Source organism: Lynx canadensis, chromosome D3 (assembly GCF_007474595.2).
Source record: "Lynx canadensis isolate LIC74 chromosome D3, mLynCan4.pri.v2, whole genome shotgun sequence".
Taxonomy (NCBI): Eukaryota; Metazoa; Chordata; class Mammalia; order Carnivora; family Felidae; genus Lynx; species Lynx canadensis.
In genome coordinates, this window is record NC_044314.2 from 28,406,219 (window position 1) to 28,419,029 (window position 12,811).

Genomic DNA, 12,811 nt, shown 5'->3' on the forward strand with positions numbered 1-12,811 from the left:
AGGTTTAATTTCATTCACTCTTACCGATGTTCTCAAGTCTTTAAAGTGTCCACAGACCAGCAGCCTCGACATCCCTGGGAACTTTTTTTAGAAATGAAGAATCTCAGCCCCACTCAGCCTGCTGGAATCAGAATCTGCATTTTAACCAGGTCCCCAGGGGGCTTGCATGCACATTAAAGTTTTGGAAGCACCCTCTCAAACATCCCTGTCCTTGAGACTTGGTGAAAAGGGATGGATTCAACCCCCACCCCCACCCCCACCCCCACCCCCAAGCGGCGACCGTTTACGAATTCCAACGTCTTGGTTGGAGATGCCATGGAGAGCCCGAGTGAGTCATTGTGCCGGTCCAGCTGGCAGCATGGAGCATGCTGTCACAGGCTGGGCCACGCCGCTGGAAGGCAGCATTCCAGGAGAAGCCTCATCATCCCATTAGACTCCATCAGGCCACTCCATCAGGCCTCACCCTCTGCCTGGTGTCGATTGCTTCACATGGGCTTGGTGAGTGCCTCGAGGCCCGCAGTCGCCGCAGAGAGATTATCACAGGTCACGAGAGGGGGAAGCTTGCACGCACAGGGGCATGTTCCTCCTGACTGGGGAGCCCAGTAGCGGCACCTGTGGTCCGGCCAGAGGCCACTGCATCCTGCCCACCCACAGGACAAACACCCCCGCACTGCCAGAACAGCGCCCACCCCTCAGGGCTCAGGATCTTCCCCGAACCGTTTCCTTGGGGGCCCCCACCACTTGGTTCTCCATCTGGGATTCCTTGGCTTTTTTACCCTGGGGGTCCTGCAATAATTCCCTCACCCCACCCTGGTATACAACTGCTTTGGCTGAAAGGCAAAAACACCCATGTGGAACTGTACTTTTTACAGCCTACCCTAGCCAGTAGACATGTTGAATACACTTTACAAACTACACTTGCCTTCCCATTTGCTATCCCTCCTACGCGGGGGCAGGGGTGGCTAAATTGTCCTTCACTGGGACTCATTGTCTGAGAGAAGGTGACTCTCAGGCCAGGACTACAGTCACAGCACACATCTCCCAGAGTGTTTCTCTTTCTCTCACAGCATTGACCATTGTCTGTAATTACATAATCATGTGAGCTTTTGCTCCATTGAGTTTGCCCACTAGACTGCAAGCTTCCTGAAGGCAGAGTCTGGGCTATGCTGTTCGCTGCTGTAGCCCCAGTTTTGAGCTCAGTGTCTGGGTCATAGAGATCCTCAACAGCTCTTCATTGAGTATATGGATGAATAAATGGGTGAATGAGCCCGTGACTGTGGGGACTTGACGGGCTGGGGTGAGTTCTTGTATGGTACTGAGATAGTTTTGTGTCAAATACAGCCCTCAGAGTGGCATCCTGCATTATGACTGGGACATGTAGTCCAGGGGGCAGGGCCCCTGCCCTCTGGAACACACATGGATGGCCCTTATTCATTTGCTTCTGCCACAGGTCAACCAGCCATAGGCACCAAGCACCCAGCACTCTAGCTTACAGGTCAGCCTTTCTGGTCAGAGGCTCTGGCTTGACTCTAGGACTGTCTTAAAACCCGGGAGGATTGAGCCCCATCTCCAGGCATGCAGGCTGGCCAGTTCTTGGGTCACTGAGTCATCCTGAGGAGGGATGAGCCGAAAGGAAGCCTGCACCTTCGGGGTCTCCATGGTGGAGATTGTGATATAAGACAGCCCCAATCCCAGCTATCAACCTGGGCTCACCCTAAACCCAGGAGGCCTGGGCTCTCCAAAGATTGGGGGGTGGGGCATGGCTGACTCCTCCTTTCTCTACATCCCAGGTCTGAGGCTGTATACTCATGACGCCTTGCCCATTCGCTGCTCTCCTGCTGACCTCAGACTTAGCATTCTCTCAGGCTGTAGGCCATGCTCTGAGGCACCCCCCTCCCTCTAGTTATCTGCCATTTATTCATCCCCAATTTCCCATCCTACCGTACGAAGGTAAGTCCTCATGACTGTAGTGGGTGGCACAAAGTATAAGATAGTTCTCACATCTGGTGCAGCAGTAAGACACAGGAGAGCATTAGTGTCAGGTTCAAGGCTGTATGTGATCACTGGTCATGCTATGAGCAGAAAGGAACTTTTCCTTCAGCACAGAAGGAATGTGTAATATCATTAACCCAAAAGAAAGCCCATCATGCAGTCTTCCAGGGAGGGACAAGATGCCTGTCAAGTTTAATCAAGAACTGGCAGCTTTTAGGGCTCTCTTAAATGATACAAGATGATGTGCAATGAAGTGTTAAATCGTGAGCAGACGCAGCTTAGAGCTAGAAGACTTCGGATACTATCAGTGGTGTCTGGAGTAGGCAGACGGGGCTTTACTGAAGGTACGGGCCTCATAGGGCCCTTGACATCTGAGCAGCGTTTGGTGAAGGCAGGAAAAGACGGAACAGCCTTTCCGGAAGAAACCTGAGAGTCAGCCGAGAGAAACATGGCGTGTTGGTGGGCTGCGAACAGCCTCACGATTGCACGGGAGGGTGCGTGCTGTGGGTCACAGGTCCAGCCCCCACTCGGGTCCCCAGGGAAGGCAGTGCTCCATCTGTGCAAGGCATCCAGACTGACGGTGTCCTCTGACATGGGCTTCCCCCGATAGGATACACTAGCCAGGCATTGAATCCCTTCCGAAGGACTCCGCATCAGAAGAAGGACAGATGAGAAAAATGCTACATTATAGAAGAAAAGATGGGCCTATGAACCTCTCTGGCCATTTCAAATAGCAAAATTATGCTCCAAGCTCTAAAGATGGGCAATACGAACTAGAGTATATTGGGGTCCCTTGTGTAAAGAATTTAAGTGATAACTATAAGTAACTGTAAGCAAACAAAACACATAGTTTTATTTGCCTTTTTAAAATTTGGGAGAAGTAAGAAAAATCTGATTTCTGTTTCCTCTGCGTTTATTTCTGTGATTCTCTGTAATGACGGGAGGTTTCGAAAACTTTCTACAGATCAGAAAGCTCCTTAAATGTGGTGGCTGCTTGAGAGCTTCCGCTGGTGAGGATGTTTCTCTCACCAAGAAGCAGTTTTAAAAGCAGAGCTGACTTGGAATTTCTATCTGTTGCCCCTCTTCTCCCCATCCGGCTAATATCCCCAATTCTGCCTGCTTTCAGGTCAAAGCTACCAGCAAATAAGAAATGATAGCTGTCACCTTAAGAAAGTCACAAAAATACCTGCCAAGTCATCAGGATTAAAAAAAAATTCTTTGTAACTTGGGGCTTCTTTGGAAACAGGGGTGTTGGACCAGGCTCTCTAAGCCTCTGCCAGCCCTAACCCTCTCCAGCTGGGGCGTTTCTTACAGAACTGCTAACAAGGAGGACATTTTTCCTGCCGGAGAAGCTGACGTCCCAGACTTACAGGGAGAGGGACTGAGGCATTGGAATTCACCATACGAGAGTTGTAGAGGTGGCGTTGAGGCCTGAGGGAAAGAGGGGGTCTACTTGTTCATTGACTAGGTTTGCAGACAGTGTCCAAAGCCAGACAAGTGAAGAGATGTAGCTCTAATGTAATAGGAGACGAGGAGCCATTGAAGGTGTGTGGAAAGAACAGCATGATGATTAAAGCCACATTTAGGGAGGATTGGCCGGGAGTGCTTCATGGAGCCTGAAGGCCCAAGCTAGGGAGGCTGGCGGGAGTTCACAGGGCCTGAACCTGAAGCAGGGCAGGGTCAACGGGAAAGGGCTGCACGTATGAGGTAGTCTGGAAGGCAGAAGGGACACAGATAGGCACGGGGTGAAGGTTGAGTCAATCAAAAATGGCGTCCAGTGTTGGCAAGGATGTGGAACAGCCAGAACTCACATCCGCTACTGGAAGAAATGTACCTATAACTGCTTTAGGGAACTGCCTGGCGGTCTCTGCTAGAGCGGGCATCTGCACAGCCACTGCCCAGCAATTCCTTCCCAGCAACATGCACAGATGAAAGACGTGCATCCATCACACCAAAAGACACGCACCACAAAGTTCGGTACAGTACGGCTCGTAACAGCCCCAGATAGGAACTAGCCCGATGGTTCATCAGTGGTAGAGAGGATAAATAATGATCTATTTGTGCCTCAAGAGAATGAGTGCCTGACAACTCCTGGCCATGGTAGGGATTCATCTCACAGCATTGAGCAAAAGAAGCAAAACACAAAAGAATAATAATAGATTGTGTAATTCCATTTACGCAAGGTTTGAAACAGGCTAACCTGAGAGAAATCTGTATGTCAGCCACCACTGGAAGGGGGACAGGAAGGTCTTCTGGGGGCAGATGACGTTCTGTGTCTCGATCAGCATGCTGGTTACCGGGGTGTGTTAGTTTGTGAAAATCCACCAAGCTGTATACTAACGATATGTGCACTTCAAGGGAAGTCTATTACTCTTGTTTTTTTAATGTTTATTATTTATTTTGAGAGATTGAAAGAGAGAGAATTCCAAGCAGGTCTTATGTTGTTAGCACAGAGCCTGATGCAGGGCTCAATCCCACAAACTGTGAGATCATTACCTGAGCCAAAGTCGAGAATCAGACGCTTAACTGACTGAGCCACCCAGATGCCCCAATAAGTCTATTGCTCTTTAATAACAATTTTGAAATGACAATCTGAGGTAGAGTAAAGGTAGGTAAGGTCCATTTTGTGGCAGGGAGCTTGAGATGTCTAGACAGGTCGGTGGAAATGCCCAGGATGCAGTTGGAGATGGAAGACTGGTCTGGGCAAGAGTGCAGGTCTGGAGACACTGAACTTGGGGCTTGTTTACCCAGAGGTGATGGGGAAGATGAGAGCCTAGTGGCTATTGGGGGCTGTTGGAACCAGCATCAGGCCCCGTGAGAAGGTGCAGGGAGAGTGAGGAGTGAGCAGAGCCGTTCATCAGAAGTCACTCAGCACAGGGGCGCCTGGGTGGCTCAGTCGGTTAAGCGTCCAACTTCAGCTCAGGTCACGATCTCGCGGTCCGTGAGTTTGAGCCCTGTGTCGGGCTCTGGGCTGATGGCTCAAAGCCTGGAGCCTGCTTCCGATTCTGTGTCTCCCTCTTTCTCTGCCCCTCCCCCATTCATGCTCTCTCTCTCTCTCTCTCTGTCTCAAAAATAAATAAACGTTAAAAAAAATTAAAAAAAAAAAAAGAAGCCACTCAGCACTTCACTGCGCTGGGACCTGCTGCTTGACTCTGTCCTTTGGGACTTCTACTTTTCTTGGGTGGAGGGCAGATGCTTCTTCATCCCTGCAGGTGGCATCACCTTTTAAAAGGTGAAGAAACAGAGGGGTGGTGAGGCGAACTGTTTGGGGCTGGTGGGCGGTAGAGCCAGGAGCCAGCCATGCCATCCACCTCCAAGGCACGTGGTACCTCTGACACTGTGGCTGCCGTTAGCACAGGGCATCAAGCCACCTGGGCAGGTGGACAAGCCCCACAGAAGACCTTGAAGGTCAGCCTGAGGGGGTACTAAGCGACGTGCTGCCCGGCACTCCTCCCTGGAACACAGGGGCCTCCGGAGAGAGGAGGAATGTGCTGGAATACGGGCACGCACAGAACAGCCACCCAGGCTCGTTGTCCCACTTGTGGGCTGCTGCGCCTGTGCTTTCCCTGTAAGCACGTTAGGTCAGAAGGTCAGGGTACCATTCTAACCCCTGTGTGATGCTGGGGGCCAAGGCAATATGTTGATAACAGAGCCAGTACACTTCCTCTAATGGAAAATAGCAGGGCAGTGGGGACTACCAAACACGCCAACGGGAAACATCAAGACAGCTGCAGAAATGCAGAAGAAAAATGTATATTAAGACATTTTACACACACACACACACACACACACACACCAAGGTCCCCACCACAGACTCTTAACCATACACGGAAGGGCAGGAGGGGCAAAGTAGCTGGTTGGGGCAAGCTGAAGTCCCTTCACTAAGGCTCCTCTACCTATTTTCAGGACGCCCCTCTGAAATGGGGTGCTCCTCCACCCCTCTGCCCACCAGCTCTGTGATGTGGGGTGCTCCTCCGCCCCCCCTCTGTCCTTAACTCTCATTGCTCCTCAGTGGGATGTCACATGGGTGTGTCCATTCCCCCAGAGTGGAAGTGCCCAGGACAAGTGGTCCTCATTCCCACCTCAGTGCCTTTCCCTATGCTGTTACTTCTAGAAAGATGTTCTCAGGAGTCAGATGGATCGAAATCCTGGTTCTGGGGCTTCTGAGCATGATAGGTTGATGATTTGGGACAAGTCCTGTTAGCTCTCCTCAGCTCCCTCTTCTTTCAGATAGGATGACACTCTCAATGGTCTCCCTGGGGGGTGGTATATGGGAAGTCCCTGGCAGAGATGGGCACAGAGTTGGTAGGCGACCGACAGCAGCTGCTCACGACCTCACTTCCATTAACCTATCCTGGAATGTCCTTATAGTCAATGTGAGCTTGTTCTTCAAACGTCATTAGTGGTTTCACTCAATTAGATGATGTACCTGCTGCCCCTGATCCTGGGTCAGCTCTAAAGCTCAGGAGTGCCCACTGTGGGGTGCAGGTTAGCTGAGGGCCTGGGTGTTGCTCTGGAAAGGGACACAGTGTCTCCAGATCCTCAGAGTGGCTTCCTCAGGGGCGTCTGGCTTCTGTACCTTCTAAAATATCTTGGAAAAGCAAGTATCTGCTTGCATATTTGAAATTTGATGGGTCATTTTTGAAATTATGAGTTTAAATAGAAATGCACTTTTAAATACAATTGTTGAGGGGCTTCTGGAGGCTGCTAACATTCTGTTTCTTGATCACATGAGTATGTTCACTTATCAGAAATTCGTTTACAAAGTATTCACTTATGATTGTCTCACTTTTCTGGATATATGTTAAAAAATAGATTTGTTGTAGGGGCACCTGGGTGGCTCAGTCGGTTGAGCCTCTGACTTTGACTCAGGTCAAGATCTCACAGTTCATGGGTTTGAGCCCCACATTGGGCTCTGTGCTGACACCACTTAGCCTGCTTGGGATTCTCTGTCTCCCTCTCTCTCTGCCCCTCCCCCTCTCATGCTCTCTCTCAAAAATAAATAAAACATAAAAAAAAATATTTGTCGTAGGCTTTCTGAGCTCTGCCACTTGACCTCATAGCAGGCATCCCAGACTGAAATGGAGTGACTGCTGGCTTGGCATGAGGGCATTGAGTCAGAGCCTAAGATCCGTGGAGGGGTCAATTTTAAGGGCACCTCTGGTGGGCAAAGAGATCCCATTAGCCCGTTTGTTACAAAGCAGATAAAAAATGTCGGAGTTGAGGTACCATGGAAATGTTGAGGAAGGAAACTTAACTTTGCCTTAAGAATCAAAGAACTCCACTCAAAAGATGCCAGCGACATTTGGACTGGGTATTGAAGACTGAATAGGAATATTTCTGGCTGGAAAAGGGAAGAAAACGATGATGAGAGTAATATGAACAAAGACAGAGTAAAATAAGGTGCATTGTGTCTGAGGCTCAGGAAGTATCCTAATGCGGAAGAGCTTAGTGAGTATGTGTGCAAGTGTGTATGCGTGTGTATGTGCATATGTGTGTGTGTGTGTGTGTGTATGTGTGTGTGGCTGGTGAGAAATGAGGCTAAAGATGTAAGGACACCCTCTAAGGCCTGTGAAGCACTTTCTCAGAACTGTCTGGAGAGCTGGGGGGTAGAGGCTGACAGGTACCCGGGACCAAGATGGCTCTTCTCTTTTCCTCCTTTCTTTTCCCCAGCGTCACTGCCCACCGGTTTAGTCAAAGCGCAACTTAGATTTGTTCATTATGAAATTAATTATAAATAATAAAATAAATACTTTTATAAGCATTTTGTAAAATTCATTTTTCTGTCACTTACACACCTACAAAAACGTAATGGGTTTTAGTAAATACCAATTTCTCTAAAACACAATCACAGTGTACCTAAGTCTAAGGTCAAGTTCCTGAACCCATCCTTTCGAGAAGTCCTAGCTCATGAGGGTCTCTGAAGTGGGGTGTATCCACTGAACATCAAGTTCTAGCATTCACGCGGGCTGGGGAGAGGGCAGGCCACGCACACCTACCTCATTGCAGAGATGATCCAAAATTTCAGAACTGAATATTCCTTATTTGGCTCTATTAAGTTAATGCTCCTAAAGCATAATAAAGTTAAAAAATACACGTTTTGGCCACTCAAGCTTCTGGTTTCCTAGCAGTGCAAATCACTGCCTGTGGTAGAACAGTAGTAGCCAGGAGTTGATGGAGGAGCGTTACCGCAGTTACCTCCTTTCACTGTTGAAAGCACAGCAATAGCCAAGTTCGTATTTTTCCTTGTTAGGAGGAGAAACTTGGGCTCAGAGGCATTAGACAAACTCTCCAGGGCTCTCAAGTAATAAGTGCTTTTTGCTTTTTAGCAGTCGTGCACCCTCCTGTGGCCTGACATCCTTTGGAGAACCGGTAAGGTGAGGGACGGCCTGAGATTGGGAGAACCTCCTGAGTGGAGAGCCTGCCTTGGAAGGGGAGGGCGGCTTGGCTTTGGAGATGCTCTGGTGCCCTCTGGTGAGAATCTGGAGGTATCACAGGGCAAGGAGTACTTTGTTGAAGTTCAGTGATCATACCCACACATGGGATGAGTCAGCGTGAGAAAGGGCACAGAGGTGGGCAGTGAAGCTGGGGAAGAGAAAGGAAGACGAGACAGGAAAAGCCATCTTAGTGCTAGGTGCCTGTCAACCTCTGCCCCCCATCTCTCCCCAAACAGCTTGTCTCTCTCCTTTAATCCAAGGATGAGCAGTGGTTCTCAAGCCTTGGTGTGAACAAGAATCATGAGAGCTGGGAAGGCAGCATCTGGGCTCCAGCTGCAGAGTTCTGATTACTAGGTCTGAAGGGGCCACAGTGATCTGCATTTTTAAACTCCATTCAGGTGATTCTATGCAGGTGGTTCTTGGACCACCTCGATTTTCAAAAAACCTTACTGTTTAGTATTAATATTAATCTTAAAAGTAGATTAAAGTTTATCTAGGGCTGGAGGGCTTGGGGAGAAATGGAGAGTGATTGCTAATTGGTACAGGGTTTCTTTGGGGGCAATGACAATGTTCTAAAGTTGATGGTGGTGATGTTTGCACAATTCCATGGAACTGTATACTTAAGTGGATGAATTGTCTGATAAAATGTGAATTTCATCTCAACAAAAGTGTTATAGAAAAATTCTTATAAATTCCTTCCACCATAGAAGCCATGGGAAAATCACAAGAATTGGGTATAAAAGAAATCTTTATTTTTAAATTGCACTTTCCCGCTAAAAGAAGAACTATTAGCTGCCCGAGCTGAAATGGTGGTAAGGACTTACAGTTTTTGAAAATATATTCTTGGAGAAAAGACAGGCGAAAAGTTCTCCTTGGACTAAGTCTATTAACATGCCCAGTACCATTTAAGGCAGCTTAGCTGACACTATTAACAGTATTTCACCTTACAGTTTCCAAAACGTGTAAACATGTGTTTACAGTAACCTCTGAGGCAGGCAAGCCAGGGATTATAATTTCCATTTTACTGGTGAGAAAACAGGTTCAAGACAGGAAATATCTTGCTCAGGGCCACGATTAGGAAGAAAAGGGACATGGGCTTGAGGTTTTTGGATTTCATGTCTGTTTACACTACTGCGGCTTCTTTCCATTGTCAATAACTGTCCTCTACCCCGAGAGGTCTCCGTGCACTTTATGATGGTCAAAAGCTCTGAGTCTCCTTTGTTTACTTTCCTTGGCCAGAAGACCATAGCCAGGCTGATTGCTGTCATTGGTCCCTTGTCTGTCTTGCCCACCCTTAACAAACTAACATCTCCAAATGATCTCTGTCTTCAAGTCCCGCTCCTGCTCTAGAGCCTTCAAAGGCAGTCATGGGGGCTTGGGTGTGAATTGCAGCTGTGAGATTTACCAACTGGGTATCTGTGAAGATGCCACTTAATGTATTAGATCTCTGGGCATTTGACCTGTAAAATGGGAATGAGATGTTCAACCGGATAGGGCTTATAAGATGTAGCTGAGTTGTTACGTAAAGTACGGGCTTAAGGCTGCGTCCGTCCCACCCAGTTCTACTGGCTGACATTGCATCCCATCCAAGGGATTCTGCTTGGCTCGCCAGGTTGTAGCAACCTCTTCCCCTTCCAAAAGATGTTTCAAGCACACAAGGGTCTGCATCACACAGCTTGGCAGCTGGTTAACTTTCAATGAGTTTTCTGGTGTCACCTTCTAAATCACTGTTTGTCAGTGGATTACAGAATAAGGGTCAGAAAATGCTGGCGTTCTATTTTAAAAATCTAGACTTACTGAATCAAAATCTCCTGGGGGTGAAAAAAAATCTCTTATGGTAGACAAACCTTAAATCTGCATTTCCCATAAGCATACCCCCCAACCCACCTCCTCCCCCCATTCTTATATACACAACAGCTGGTGCCCAGCGAGCTAAATTCTAAGCAGGTAGAGACCAGGAGGGTTCCAGGGTCTTTGCTCCTACCACATCACTGAGCACACTTTTACGTACCTAACAGGTACTTATGTCGGTACTCGTGTGATTGAAAAGTAGGTACCGTGCTGAGCTGAAGAGTTCTCAAACCCACCTGCAGCAGAAGCATCTGGAAGGCTTGTTCATATGGTTCGGCCATGCCCACCCTCAGAGTCTCTGAGTGAGTAGGTCCGGTGGCACCTGAGAATCTGCATTTCTACCAAGTTTCCCCAGTGATGCAGTGCTGCTTAACTGGGGACCACACAATGTCACCATAAAATTTGGCTGGGAGATCAGAAGCATCAGCATCACTCGGGCACTTGCAAATTTCAGCAGCTCAGACCCACCTGCGACTTACTGACACACAGCTGGCATTTACATAAGACCCTCAGGAGATCTGGGTGCACATTCAAGTGCAGGAGGGGTCATGGTGTAGTTCCTTTGGACCTCGTGACAAACCTAGAAGGCGGCTTCCACTATTACTCCCATTTCGTAGGTGAGGAGATAGAGGCCGGCAGAGAGATGGCTCGATGCAGAGTCACGCAGCAGCAGGGCTGGGACTGGAATCGGCTCTGCAGACACCCAGCCCTCACCCTTAACACTCAGACACTGTTTCCCTCTCCCCACGGAAGCCCTCCCAGCGCCTTCCTTCCTTCAGATAACAGTCCTATGAGCCCAAACAAGCGAATCAAGCTGCAAGGAAACCCTGCGCCCAGCCATGTACTTGAACCCAAGACTGTTTTGTCCACATAATTATGAGATGAGGTCCCTGGCCTCAGAATTTGCCACCTCGTTGAGGAAGTATGAGTATGAACTCATTCCGATGAAACTAGCAATAGCAGACTCCATAAAATTAGGTGTTAAGTCCCATGGTCAATCTCACATTTGATATTAAAAGTATAGCTTGCTTAAAGAGTATGGAGGCTACTAAGAAATTTATGCCAGATCACGTCACTGGGTGTCTTCCTGGCTTGTTCCAGACCCTGCACCGTGGAGCCCGGGTATGCTGGGGTTTCAGAATGGCAGATGCCACCTCTCTCTGGGTTTCCCTCTTCCCTTGGGTACGTGCCTTCTCTTTGTGAGGTCCCTTTGTGTATATGGAGCTCATGTTGCTGTCTTCTGCTGTCACAGGGGAGGGAGGAATTAGAAAAGCAGAGGAGGAGCTTTGATGCTGTTGCCATGGGAGAGAGAGCGCCAGTCTCCAGCAAGAGCCCAGTGCAGAGCCAGCTACATAATCCACAGGGTCCAGTGCAAAAAGTATTAAGATTTTTGAGATAGCGATAGAAGAGCATTAAACCAGACATGAGGCCCATGTAACTGCATGGCTCCCAGAAGGCTAGCCCTGGTCCAGGGGCCCGGAAACAGGACAGACAGTATATCCCTTTAACTTGCAAATAACCTGCCTGTCAGGGGACCCGGTGGTCTGTGGAGGCGAGGGAAGAAGGCAGGACCAGGGGATAGGACATAGTGCGGGGGGAGGGGAGAGTGCTGTGTATAGTTAGGTTTGCTCCAGGGCAACTGTATCTGCCACTCTCTGCCTGCACCCAGGGGAGAGGCTGAGGCCCAAGGATGGACGCGTCCCCACCCCTCTCCACAAGGGGCTCAGTCTGTTCCTGTTGAGGTCCTGGAGCCAAGGCCAAAGAGCCAAGGTGGGGACCCAGGAGAATGGGAAGCCGGCAGCCCAGGAATCTCACTGGGTCCTCCCTCCCCGGCCCTGGGCTCCCCTTCCTTCCCCCCCAGGTCCTCACCTCAATCTTGGGTCCTGTGTTCTCTGTGGAGCTCTGCACCCGGGCTGCCGGAAACGAGCTGCGGGTCAGTGTCTCTCTCCGTTCAGCAATCAGACGGGCCGAATGTAATCCTTTGTGGGGCCAGGAGCACAGTTGAAATGTGTCCAGCTCCAGAGGTTAAGAATTGCCAACTCTGACCCTGGGGATGGGGACACCTTCCTTTGACAAAACAATGCTGCCTGGGGTTCCTCCCATCTAATAAGTCTTCAGAGAATCTTCCCGCTGCTGCTTCCCTGTACTTACTAACCTCAAGGGCGCTGGCTTGCCGCCCAGCACTGGTGGCCCCGAGCGTCCCTCTCTACCTCCACTGCAGGGGCATCTGTCCTTGGCTGCACCCTTTGGGGAGCTTTGAAAACTACTCCTGCCTGTCCCCCCACCCCAACATCCTGTTGGAGCCGGTCTGGCCACCAGGATTTTTAAATTCTCTGCTGCCCGGTTTGTTCAGCTCCACCCGCATGACCCTCGTCGCCGCAGCTGCTCAGGCCACACTACAGGTGACACTTGCTCTCCAGCGGTGGATCCTCCTGACTCAGACTGACTCCTTGAGAAGCAAGTGCTGGGGAAAGGAGTGGGAACTACCTCTGCCTCTGTCCCATCCTGGCCCCACCTCCCGAGGGGAGGAG

At 49.5% G+C, this 12,811-nt stretch overlaps 1 protein-coding gene across 1 annotated transcript in view; it reads right to left on the reverse strand.

Moving 5' to 3' along the window:
• SLC14A1 (solute carrier family 14 member 1 (Kidd blood group)) overlaps window positions 1-12,811 on the reverse strand; it is a 51,729-nt gene extending 38,918 nt beyond the window's left edge. The window contains exon 1 of the mRNA XM_030336494.1: window positions 12,150-12,811. The gene's annotated coding sequence lies outside the window, so the exon portion shown is untranslated. The remainder of the gene's footprint in view (window positions 1-12,149) is intronic.